At 37.5% G+C, this 13,982-nt stretch overlaps 1 protein-coding gene across 3 annotated transcripts in view; it reads left to right on the top strand.

The window, feature by feature from the left end:
- The window catches only part of LSAMP (limbic system associated membrane protein), a 671,549-nt gene that overhangs the window by 418,387 nt on the left and 239,180 nt on the right, over positions 1-13,982 (top strand). The window lies entirely within an intron of this gene.

The following is a 13,982-nucleotide window of genomic DNA, read 5'->3' as shown; positions in this document are numbered from 1 at the left end:
ATGTGGAAAACCCAAAAGACTCCACTCCAAAACTACTAGAACTTGTCCAGGAATTCAGTAAAGTGTCAGGATATAAAATCAATGCACAGAAATCAGTTGCATTTCTCTACACCAACAACAAGACAGAAGAAAGAGAAATTAAGGAGTCCATCCCATTTACAATTGCACCCAAAACTATAAGATACCTAGGAATAAACCTAACCAAAGAGACTAAGAATCTATACACAGAAAACTATAAAGTACTCATGAAAGAAATTGAGGAAGACACAAAGAAATGGAAAAATGTTCCATGCTCCTGGATTGGAAGAATAAATATTGTGAAAATGTCTATGCTACCTAAAGCAATCTACACATTTAGTGCAATTCCTATCAAAGTACCATCCATTTTTTTCAAAGAAATGGAACAAATAATCCTAAAATTTATATGGAAGCAGAAAAGACCTCAAATAGCCAAAGGAATATTGAAAAAGAAAGCCAAAGTTGGTGGCATCACAATTCCGGACTTCAAGCTCTATTACAAAGCTGTCATCATCAAGACAGCATGGTACTGGCACAAAAACAGACACATAGATCAATGGAACAGAATAGAGAGCCCAGAAATGGACCCTCAACTCTATGGTCAACTCATCTTCGACAAAGCAGGAAAGAATGTCCAATGGAAAAAAGACAGCCTCTTCAATAAATGGTGTTGGGAAAATTGGACAGCCACATGCAGAAAAATGAAATTGGATCATTTCCTTACACCACACACGAAAACAGACTCAAAATGGATGAAGGATCTCAATGTGAGAAAGGAATCCATCAAAATCCTTGAGGAGAACACAGGCAGCAACCTCTTCGACGTCAGCCGCAGCAACATCTTCCTAGGAACATCACCAAAGGCAAGGGAAGCAAGGGCAAAAATGAACTATTGGGATTTTATCAAGATCAAAAGCTTTTGCACAGCAAAGGAAACAGTGAACAAAACCAAAAGACAACTGACAGAATGGGAGAAGATATTTGCAAATGACATATCAGATAAAGGGCTAGTGTCCAAAATGTATAAAGAACTTAGCAAACTCAACACCCAAAGAACAAAGAATCCAATCAAGAAATGGGCAGAGGACATGAACAGACATTTCTGCAAAGAAGACATCCAGATGGCCAACAGACACATGAAAAAGTGCTCCATATCACTCGGCATCAGGGAAATACAAATCAAAACCACCATGAGATATCACCTCACACCAGTCAGAATGGCTAAAATTAACAAGTCAGGAAATGACAGATGCTGGCGAGGATGCGGAGAAAGGGGAACCCTCCTACACTGTTGGTGGGAATGCAAGCTGGTGCAACCACTCTGGAAAACAGCATGGAGGTTCCTCAAAATGTTGAAAATAGAACTACCCTATGACCCAGCAATTGCACTGCTGGGTATTTACCCTAAAGATACAAACGTAGTGATCCGAAGGGGCACGTGCACCCGAATGTTTATAGCAGCAATGTCTACAATAGCCAAACTATGGAAAGAACCTAGATGTCCATCAACAGACGAATGGATAAAGAAGATGTGGTATATATACACAATGGAATACTATGCAGCCATCAAAAGAAATGAAATCTTGCCATTTGTGACGACGTGGATGGAACTAGAGGGTATCATGCTTAGTGAAATAAGTCAATTGGAGAAAGACAACTATCATATGATCTCCCTGATATGAGGGAGAGGAGATGCAACATGGGGGGTTGAGGGGGTAGGAGAAGAGTAAATGAAACAAGATGGGATTGGGAGGGAGACAAACCATAAGTGACTCTTAATCTCACAAAACAAACTGAGGGTTGATGGGGGGAGGGGGTTGGGAGAGGGGGGTGGGGTTATGGATATTGGGGAGGGTATGTGCTATGGTGAGTGCTGTGAAGTGTGTAAACCTGGCGATTCGCAGACCTGTACCCCTGGGGATAAAAATATATGTTTATAAAAAATAAAATTAAAAAAAAACATAAAAAGTGGCTGATCTAAATCATAATTTTCATTGTTTTATCTTCTCCTCACCTCTGGCTATGCCTAGCACAGTGCCTATGCATGTTATAGGTTCTCAGTAAATTTTTATTATTTCTAAACGTAATGGATGTAAGATCAGTGTCTGAACCCTTTAAACTTCTGTTCTATTAACTTTGTTTATTTCCCTCTGATTTAGAATTCTGTCCTTTTTTGGGGCTCCTGGCTCAGTCAGATGAGCATGCAGCTCTTGATCTCAGGGTTGTGAGTTTGAAGCCCACATTGGGGGTAGAAATTACTAAGAAGTTTTAAAAATAAAAACCTTAAAATTCTGTCCTCTCTCTCTCTCTTTTTTTTTTAAAGATTTTTATTTATTCATTTATTTGACACAGAGAGAGATCATAGGTAGGCAGAGAAGCAGGCAGAGAGTGGGGGGGAAGCAGTCTCCCTGCTGAGTAGAGAGCCTGATGCGGGGCTCAATCCCAGGACCCTGAGATCATGACCTGAGCTGAAGACAGAGGCTTAACCCACTGAGCCACCTAGGCGCCCTTCTGCCCTCTCTTACTATAAGGACTTGTCTATAATATTCTCTTAATAACTAAAGAATTCATCCATGGGGTATAGGTAACTTTTTCTAACTTTTTTTTTTTTAAAGAAAACTAATGGAACACAGAAAAAATAAATTATTTGGGCTACCCATAATGTATTTTGTAGCTTTTAGGATATGTCATGTTTTAGGGCTAAATCTTTAGAGGCTTTTCATGGAATAGGAGTAGGTTTTTAGTAGATGCCAGGAATACAGCCTGAATTTTCATATACTCTTAAGAATTATACTGAACAACCCCCTTAAACATAAAAAAAAAAAATCAGTTTTGAGTGCAAAGAGAGAAAAGATGCACTTCCCTTTTCTCTTCTAAAGTCTGTAGGTACCATTTCTGGGCCCTTGGAATTCACCCAGTTGCTATTTGCTACCTACCCTAGGTAGCCTGGTATTTTTGAGTTTCCCTCTGCTCAGTACCCCCACTTCTGCCAGATAGCAAAACCATCTGCTGCTTTAGATGGTATCTAAAGACTATTCCGTAAGTACCAGAAATGATACAGCTATTTTGTCTAGGTAAAGGGAAGATAGCAGATATATTCCTCCCATCTATTGATCAAATCAGCTTCTGGATTATTTCCCAGATTGGCAAAAACAAATATCCAAACAGCTGCAATAAAGGTCTGGGAATAGGAAACTTTGGAGAAGCTGCTGACTTGTTGAGTAACTGCAGCCTCAGTGAACAGAGTCAGGATAGTTCCATTTGCTCTTATTTAGCAAGGCAATGACCCATACATGAGAACAGCCATTTGACATCCCACAGAGTATACATATTGCTGAAGCAGCAATAACGGATGCCCTTAGCTGGTCATGAATGCAAATGCTGGTGCCTGAATAATCTGTCCCCTTTCTAAACCAGCCCACACGCTTAGATGCCAGGGTAATTCTGAACATTTAATAAGTACAGAAAAATTCCAATTGAATGTACTTTCTTTGTAGGTAGACGGGGGGTCTCAGTCAGATGCAGATATCCATGCCACACATGTCACCCAAAGTACACATCCGCCATGGTGTGGAGTAGAAGTGAGCTCAGAGCATTTCTTTGTACCATGGCTACTGTGTTTGAGTCATTGAGAACAGTCTGACCCAAATTAACCCTCCTTTGTGATGTTGGCTACTGTCTGAAAAAGTCTGTAGGGACTGTTCTAATGTTAAGTCTGACTATCTGAGATGGTGCCAGGAACCCATAGGGCCACTTGAGAATGTGATAATGTAAGGTTCAAAGGCCAAAGAGGATGTCTTACCCAGCTTGCACCTTTGGCCAGCACAGTAAAATGCCAGCTGCAGCTCAGAGGACTATGTTAAGTGAGGCTTCAAGCACTAACCCAGTTACATGTATAATTCAGAAATTGCTCCTTTCTGATTACAAAAGGGTGGCTTTTTCTTGACTGTACGTTGCTTCAATATGTCATTTTCATGAGCTCCCTCACTCCTGTTTCTCTGACGGTACCACATTACCACTCATATGGCACTTGGCTTTGTTTTATATACACGTTTTATCTTTTCCCCTAAATTGTTAGCAGATTATCTCTAGTTTCCTTAAGTTACTTGGTTCATCATCTAATGCATGCCTAAGTGCAGCATTTGTAATCACTCCTGGCAAAGAAATTTGAGTAACTGATATGTATAATGAGTTTCTTCTACTTTCAGATTCATCTGACACTCGAAGAATCTATAGTTTTCATATTTTCCCTACCCACCCATGAAATTTCTGTTTAGAAGGAATCATGTTCCTGGAGCGTGCTCCTTTTCACATACCTACTTCAGAGGCAGATGTTTCTGGCTTTATAAATGGATTCTTTTAAGAGTAAGAACTAATAGTAGCAGAAAAGAAATGATCATTGCTGGTTGTTTTATTCGAGTTTATTCAGAGTTAGGGCTGCAGAGACTGAAATTATAGTCACAAAGCACCTGGAAATCTCTTTTGCCTATGAGGACAACAAATGAAGGACCTCCCTTTACTGAGTCTTACATTCCAAATTATGTAATGGTGATCACATTTCATTTGAAGAACTTTTCCTTGGGAGCCCAACAGTTAAACTTCTAAAACTTATTTCATTTATGATTGTACATTCCTGCACCTTTGTGTCACTTTTTAATATTGGTATAAGATGTCTGGACGTTGACTAAAGGGCTGAACATATTGGCATAGCGCTGTCCATTAGTAGAACTGGATACATATCTCTGGGGTGATTTTTTGTTAATGCCAATATTAACGATTAATTATGAATTATAGTAATTAAACCTTCTGACAATAATGGTGTCTACAAAAATATCACTGGAATGCTATTAGCCATAGAAATGCATGAACTATTTTATGTTATTTTAGGAAGAGTTAAGCCAACACTGCTTTATTAGCTAGTTTTAACATGTAATAAATAATAGCTACACTTAGAGAACCCCTTCCAGTTTACATGAATTATTTTATTTGGCTCTAATAGAAATCCTGTAATATTATTATTAACTTTGCATATACTTTCAATTACCAGATGAGGAAACTAAGTCTCAGGGAGATTTAAACAATTTGTCACTAATTTGTCCATCTATTCATTCAAACTTCATTAAACACCTACACTGTAACCTGATGAGGACAATTCAAAAGCAAATATCCGAGAATATGTGGTTGCCTTGTGAGCCAGTGTCAAGGTAGGATCAATATTCCCAGCTCGCAAACTAGTATACTGTGCTATATTCTCCAGTCCTATCATCCAGTCCTATTGTCCATTTCAGAAACTATTACGCCATGCAGCAAAGCATGCTTCATTGGCATTTTCAGAAGCAAAATGCTATATTAGATGGATGTTTGATGTTTCATAAGATGGCAGTATGTGTTATATTGTATATTTTTCTTCTTCATGTTGAATTCTTGGATCATGCTTATTTAACCCAAGGGCTGCCTGAAAACATCCTGTAGATTTCTAAACCCAACTTTTATACAGACATGCCATAATTTTCCAGTCTGTTACATGTGCAAAAGCTAGGGTTTAAGTTTGTCTAGCCACACCAAAGAGAGGTGAGAAACAGGAGGTGACAGTGTTGTGGTTTTAAGGGCCCCTCACTACCACACACCTAGTAATACTGGCATCTTGCCCAAACTTTGAATAAATGATAACTAACGAGACCAATTTATTAATAATTTGTGTGATTAGGAATAACATTTTGAGTTGAGTATAAGCTATAGCTGCTAATTATTTGAGGTTAGAGAAGTGAGCCAACTAACCACTTTTCTCCCTTACTCTGGAACTGATTTATTGTCCTTCTGCTGGCCGGTCAGTTGAAGACTACAGATAAAGGTATTTAAACATTCTCAGCTAGAATTAGGTGGTCTTGCAGACCTAGGATTATTTTTAAAGCAATGTGTGCTGACAGATAAGAACCAATGCTAGACATGCAGCTAAGTTGGTTTTGTGGAAACCCAAAAGAATACCTAAGCATAGATGACAATTTACCTTAATGAAAAAGTTCCTCTTCAATTTTTTTCCCTTATTATGACTACCTCCCAATTTGTACCAATTAGGATTCTTTGGTTTAAGCAACAGAAATTGACTGGCTAATTTGATGTAAAAAGAAGGCAATTCTTTGGAAGAATATGGAATAGCTCAAAGAATCAAAGGAAAAGCAGAAAATATTGCCTTCAAAGTACAGAGGCCATGCATCCTTAGGGAGGCAAGTTGCAGACACTAGTGAAAAATAATAGTCCTTTCAGGTGGCTGTCCTTTCATGATAGTATTAGCTAACTATCGTGGCTGAACAAACCACTCCAAAATTCAGGGGCATAAAACAATAGTTATTTTTTATTTCTCACAAGTGTGCAAGTCAGCAGGTCCAGCCTTGGCTTCATTACAGGTGGCTCTGTTCTCTGCATTGTCAGATTTACCAAATAAAAATACAGGATGCCCAGTTAAATTTGTAGTTTCCATAACAAATAATTTTTAGTATAGGTATGTCTCATGCAATGTTTAGAACATGCTATACCAAAAAAAGTGTTTGTTGTTTATCTAAAATTCATATTTGACATGTTTGGCAATCCTATTTGCCATCTTCCATCCTCCTTCTCTTGGGACCAACAGGCTCAGCTGGTCATATTCTTCTCATGCAAATGGCAGAGGCACAAGACCAAGTGAGTCCAATTGTGCCAACACTTCTCAAGACCCTGCTTGTATTCCCTATGCTTATATTCTTGGCCAAAACAAGTAACATGGTCCAGGAATGGAAAAGCATGAACCAGCCACTAAAGGAGGGTATGGGCATGGCAAAAGGTGTGGCTACAGGAGAGTGGAGAATTGGGGCCATTAACACAGACTACCACCGGTTGAATCAATTTTGACCTCTCTTGAGTCATTCCCTATAAAAACCAGGTTCCAGGGAGGGAAAGCCCAAGTAGCCCATCTTGGGTCACTCTCCTAATCCTTGGCCAAGGGAGAATAGGTCACTTGATTGATGGACCCAACAAACCAGTGGTAGTGGGTGAGAGGCATTGTCCTCAAAGGAAAACCAGGGTTGTGTTTCCAGACAGAAAATAGCATAGATTTGGGCAGGTAAAATAATATATGCCCACTCCATTTTTGTCCCTGACATTGACTGCATTTCCATTTTTGGTCAAACATAAGAGATGTTAGCCTTATACAAAAGAGAAGGAAGGCTTAGGAACCCAGAGAACTGTAAAAATATGTGCAGGCAGGTCTAGGTTCGCACAGGCCAGGGTAGCCCCTACAGGTCTGGTGGAGAGAGTGGGTAAAGGAATTAAAAGAGGGGCACCTGGGTGGCTCAGTGGGTTAAAGCCTCTGCCTTCTGTTCAGGTCATGATCCCAGGGTCCTAGGATTGAGCCCTGCATTGGGCTCTCTGCTGAGCAGGGAGCCTGCTTCCCTTCCTCTCTCTCTGCCTGCCTCTCTGCCTACTTGTGATCTCTATCTGTCAAATAAATAAATAAAATCTTAAAAAAAATAAAATAAAAAGAGGAATTAAAAGAAGGATGAGGAGGGGGCAATAAAAGCATCAATGGCAGAGGCAGATTGACTGTGTCATAATCCTACTTACTGCCTCTTCATTGCACAGCTGAAGGAAGCCATGTATACACGTATACCTGGATGTTAGCATTATTTTAGAAACTGTCATTGAATTTGCACTGCATGGACAAAATGTACATTCTTTAACACAGAATTTATGTGGGTTTCAATGAAAGAATATCACCTACTTAGTAGTTCAGATTTAAAAATCACAACTACTAGGTGTGGCATATTCATTTTGGTTTGTTTCTCCCACCCCCCAGTGGGAACCTTAAGAATTCTGTTGAATAATGAATTTTACTAGTGTTCTGAAAAAGGGGTATCTACATTATATTTTTCACTCAACATTTTTAGGAAGTGTTCATCTAATAAGCAATTGATTTGGGGACTAGCAACACATAGTAATAGTGTGGTGTCCAAAAGATTAATGACATATTTTGAAGTATTTTGATACAATTACTTGGAAAGGGAAGTAAGGTTTCTATTTATATATTTCCCAGAAATACTGCTCCGGCCAGGTTGGTAGAGCTATGTACGGTAATTCTGAACACCAAAATAATGTATACATTTTATACAATTTAACCAGTCCTACTGGGGAAATTGACTAAAACATTATGAGGTGAAAAAACCTATTTGTTGCCATAAATAAATTCCAGATGATTTAAAGAGTACAACTAAAAAAAAAAAAAAAAAAAAAAAAAAAAAAAAAAAGCACTGAAAAAAAAAAAAAGAAATAGTCATAAGTATTTAACTGATTTTATGTTAAAAAAAGTATCTTCTATGCACAAAAGCAATGGAAGAAATTATTTTAAAAGTCAACAAAAAAATTGAAAACTTTGGGGCACCTGGGTGGCTTGGTGGTTAAATTGTCTGCCTTCGGCTCAGGTCATGATCCCAGCATCCTGAGATCCAGCCCTACATCGGCCTCCCTGCTCAGTGGGAAGCCTGCTTCTCCCTTTCCCGCTTTCGCTGCTTGTATTCCCTCTCTCACTGTCTCTCTCTCTCTGTCAAATAAATAAATAAAATCTTTAAAAAGAATTTAAAACTTCTACATAATAAAAATGGTGATAAAATTAAGAAGTTAGGAACAAATTGGGGAAATTGCAAATAATGTGACAACAAAAGGTCAATTCCCTAAGGTTTAAGAAGCTCTCATTAATCAGTAAGAAAAACAAAATAATGCAGCCAAATTGGAGAGATCGCTAAAACTGAATAGGTTGTAAACATCAAATAAATGGCATTACATTTAGGAAAATATAATAAGGCACACTAATATCCCCTGAATAAAAATTATTAGGCAATACTCCAGAAGAAAAGAAAATATCCAGAATATGTGATGATCCATGAGCATAAATCAGGATTACAGTGGTTTTGAAAAATAAACAACTTATGTTTACTAATGCAAATAAGATTATCTTATTAAAAGTATTTCCTATATCTTAAATATATTATTTTAAATATATATTTTATTACATATTCCTATATATAATGTATTTAAATATATATTTATATATATTTAATATATATATATTATATATAATAATATATACATATAATTTACATATACATATAATAATATATAATAAATATATTATTAATATATATTAAATATATATTAAAAGTATATCCTATATCCAGTATCTCCTTACTGAGAATTAAAATAGAGCAAAAACCCTATTTAGAACCACTACTGCAAAAGTGAATATGATCTAGAGGAGGAATTAAGTTTGGGAGATCTATAAGCCTTAAGTTTTGATACTAGCTTTATAATTACTTAGCTGTGTGATTTCTACCCATATTGGCCCTATGTCCACATCTGTAAAATGGCAATAATGAGAATACTTTTTACTTCCCAGAATCTTTATAAAGATTTTACGAGGTAATAGAATAAAAACCTTGCATTGCCCCTTTCATGTTATATTACCAGTGACAGTGTAAATGTAGACTGCATGAATTGCTGTGGGAAACTAGGAACCATTAAACCATTAAACTAAAAAAAGGTTATATTTATTTATATACATACATACAAGTATGTATGAATGACTACTTGTAGAAAAAAAAAAAAGTCAAACTCTGAAAGTGTCTATAATTCAGGAAGTTGAACACGAAGTTTATCTTTCTTCCTATGTTCCTAATCTACACAAGTATCTCTCGGCCCATAGTTAGGTTTTTTTAATAATTATTAAGAGCTAAAAAAATTGGGAGTGAACAAGATGGTTAGAGGGGTAGCTAAAGAAATATTGACAAAAGCTGTATTTTACAGGTTCAAAATAAAAGTTTGCTCCTTTCTGACAAAAACTCAATGGGACGACTTCCTTGAACTCAGAAGATTTGAGGCAGGGGAGTAGGGGTGGTGGCTGATTTTCATTGATTTCTTCTTTCAAGCATTCTGTGAGCAACCCACCTGTTCCAAGTGCTATGGTCTGTAAGATTCATTGGTCAAGGATACAAACCATAAGAGACTCAATCTCAGGAAATAAACTGAGGGTTGCTGGGGAAGGTGGGGGGATAGGGTACCAGGGTTATGGACATTGGGGAGGATATGTCTGGTGAGTGCTGTGAATTGTGTAAGACTGATGATTCACAGACCTACACCCATGAAGCAAATAATACATTATATGTTAATTAAAAAAAAAAAAAGAAAACAAAGGCCCACTCATCTGCCTTCTTCCATTTAGTGACAAGCACAAGTAAGTAATCTAGCAATGACCACTCAAGGCTGTGGTGAAGAAATAGAGGGCTCATTGTGGGAACACAGGAGGGATGCTTCACCCAATTTGAAGTCAGGAATGAGGTCAGGGTGGGGTTAGGGATGAGGGTGGTAAATGACAGGATAATCTTCCTGGAAAAAGTGGGAAAACAGCCCGACAAGCTGAAACCTGAAGGGAGAAAAGGACTGACCACATGAAGGGTTGGAAAAAGAATATTCCATGTAGAAAAAATTGTGTGTTAAATACCTGGGAGTAAACAAGCATGGTATCTTCCAGGAACCAAATGTTGTTTGATCTGACTAGATGATACAATAAAAAGGGATAGGACATATGACTAAAAATGTAACCAGGGGCCAATCATGAATGGTGTATTAATTCATATTGAGAAGTTTGAATTTTTTCTTGAGGGCAGTGAAATTAATCAGGAAATATTATACTCACGTTTGCAATTTAGGGGGAAAAAAAACTTCTTATTGTAATGTGATGAATGAATGACAGTGAGCCTGAGGAAAGGAAGGCTAGAGGCAAAGAAATTCATTGTAATGCACTTGCAGAATTCAGACCAAAAAAAGAAATGCTTATGGCTGATGGGAGTAGGATTTGGGAATAATGAATGAATCTGAGAGAGATTTAAAAGGCATAAACCCCAGAATTTGGGAACCTTTTTACATGGGAGAAGTAAAGGAGAGAGAGAGCAGTCAAGGGAGATAACGTTCCTCTTTTACCTGGGCAACTGTTTGCATGATGATGCCATTCCCTGAGATAGTAAACAAGACTACAAGTGTTCTGTGGGAAGGAAGATGATGATTTCTGTTCTGAGTATGTTGAATCTTGAGTATCTGTGAGGTATCTGACAAAAATGTAGAAGAGTCGATTGGAAAATAGGTGGTAAAAGTCATGAAAAAAATCTGGGCTGCAGATACTGATTTGGGAGTTATCAATAATATAACCTTAACTTCTAAAGCTAGAGAGTAGATGAGGTCATTCACAGTGAATGATATGAAGGAAGAGGACAGTGATCAACATTTCAGAAATATAGATATTTAAGGAATAGGTCAAAGTAAGTCTAAAAGTTAAACTGGGAAAGCTGGCCAGAGGGGTAAGACAAAATAAACAGTCAAATTTGGCATCTTAGAAACCAAGAAAAGAAAGGACTGGAAGAAGGAAGACGTAGTCAACAGAGTCAAATACTTCAGAGGAAAATTAGATAATAACAAAATTGCTCACAGGACCTAGAAACAATATGGTTCAAATTGATGAGCTTCCTGAAAGCAGTTTCTTGGGAGGTTAAGGAGAGATCCAGATTGCACCAAAGGCTGAAGTGTGAATGAAAGATGTGACGTAGAACAATTCCTTCAAGAAATTTGGAAACAAAGAGTTTGAAAGTAAGAGGATAACATGGAAGTTAGGGAAGGATTTATTTTTAGAACAAATGACTGCATCAGATATAAATGTTGTAGGAATAAACTGGTACAAAGTATAAGGATGTAGAAGATAGACAATGGAATGAAAGTATTGACCCAGAGGAGGGTGAAATATAATGTCTCCATGAGTAAATTTCTGACTGTTGAACACAAACACTGAATCTCTAGTATCTGAGATCCAGGACCTAGGTATATTGTCCTTAAAAGAAACAATATGGTTTCATATGGAGTGCATAGCCTTGCATTCAGTTATTCTGTTTTATTCTTAATTTTATCATCACCTGTGTATGTAACACTGAACAAGTGGTTCAACTTGCATGACACACAAAAGGAAAGTCATTAGATATATATTCCTCTTATAAAAAGAGGTAATTATGACTAAATTTTATCATACGTAATAATTCACTGGGAACTTGAACACCAGAGGTCCTTTCTGTTTTGCAAATTTGCATATTTTCATATTAGAAATACAAAGTCTCCCCCTGTACACATTTTTTTAAGTCCAAACACATCTGTATTTCTCCTTTGTATTCTGTGGCCTGTCTTGCAATTCAGAATTAACTACAAACTGAGTAATATGAGCTCTTAAAATTATTATATAGTTTCCTGTTGCAGATTTTAGATTATTGAGGAAGATGCCTAAGATGTCTAAATCTTATTCTTGAACGCGACCGTAGATTTTTATTTTATTGTAGTTTTTTGGAGATGTTCAGAACACTGGCTTATTTAAGCTAGGAATTAAAAATGATGAATATTAAACAACAAAACAACTGGACATTCAGGAACCCTGAATTCTAAGCCCAGCCATATTTCATGATGGGATTGCCCTTGACAAGCCATTATTTCTCTCTGTGCCTCATCTTCTTCCTTAAAAAATGGGTATAACTTTTTAGGTCCTCAATGTAAAAACCTGGGAGGATATATTGCAAGTCAGTGTGCGAAAATGAGAAAAAGACCCATAACCCCAGTAGATAAAAGGGAACTAGAAACCCTATAGATAGATACCACTAAATAACAGGACTCATCCACATTCCATTTCTGCCATTGGGTTTGATTTAGAATTACTGGTTTCTACCCACAAGCTCTGTAAGATGTCATTGTAAGAGAAATGCTACTGTCAAGAGTCCTTCTCTCACTTCCTCCTTCCTCCACTCTGACCTGGTCAGTTGCCCAAGTACCATCCGTGTCTCCTAACAGAGATCTTCAGGGATCACATGGTTGTCAGACAGCTGTCTCTACAGGCAAAAAAAGTTCCCATGTTACTTGTCACTACAGGGCAGAAAGAATGAGAAAAAAAAAATAAGTCTTTTATTATTGAACTCCTTTATGCTGTCTTGTTCACCTCTCTCCCCCTGATACATACTTGCTCAGGAACAGCTTAAGCAACTAAAATCTAAAACCAAAAAAAAAAAAAAAAAAAAAAAGGAAAATCACAGTCAAACCATAAACTCTGCTATTTGTAATCAGTGCATAACCTCTGTAATGAAATTTGTGAGTAATTCACTTTCCACTTAAGCCTACCAATATGAGACCTAATGTTGCCATCCTGAACTCTAATGAAGGAAGTCAGGCGGCGGTACAGCTAGCCCTCAGGGACTCATTTCTCACACCACCAAAAAGTAATTTCCATCATTTTCAGCCATCTGGTATCCTGGATTGTGAAGATGAAGTTTCATTCAAGTATTGCTGAAGAGTGTGGGCCCCGGAGTCTCCTTAGATTTGAATCTCTTTTCTGCCTCTCGCGTAGCTCCATCTATACCTCAGATTCCCACTTGTAAATAAATCCTCATAGGATATCATTTCTTTGTAATAAGGAGTTACTGATATAATACTTATAAAGTACTCTACGTAGGACCTTACATATAGTAAGTGTCTAAAGTTAGCCCTTATTAAATTGTTAATAATAGTGGCAGTAAGGGGCACCCAGGTGGCTCAGTAGGTTAAGCGACCAACTCTTGGTTTTGGCTCAGGTCATGATCTCAGGGTCATAAGATTGAGCCCCACAGGGGGCTTCCTCCTCAGTGGAAAGTCTGCTTGAGATTCTCTCTGCTCCTCCCCCTCCCCCTCTTTCTGTCCCTTTCCCTGCTCCTGCACTCACTCCCTCTCTCTCAAATAAATAAATAAATAAATATTTTTAAAAATAATCGTAGTGGTTAAAGCATTAGGAGTAATATTATTTTTGTAATGTCTGTGACATAGGCCTTATTAATTCAGTTTTTAGGCTCTAAATTGTGTCATCCAATCTGTCACATAGCAAGGTGATA

Source organism: Lutra lutra, chromosome 1 (genome assembly GCF_902655055.1).
Source record: "Lutra lutra chromosome 1, mLutLut1.2, whole genome shotgun sequence".
NCBI classification, from domain to species: Eukaryota; Metazoa; Chordata; class Mammalia; order Carnivora; family Mustelidae; genus Lutra; species Lutra lutra.
Note: the sequence above shows the minus strand (reverse complement) of the source record. Positions and strands in the feature narration are given on the sequence as shown.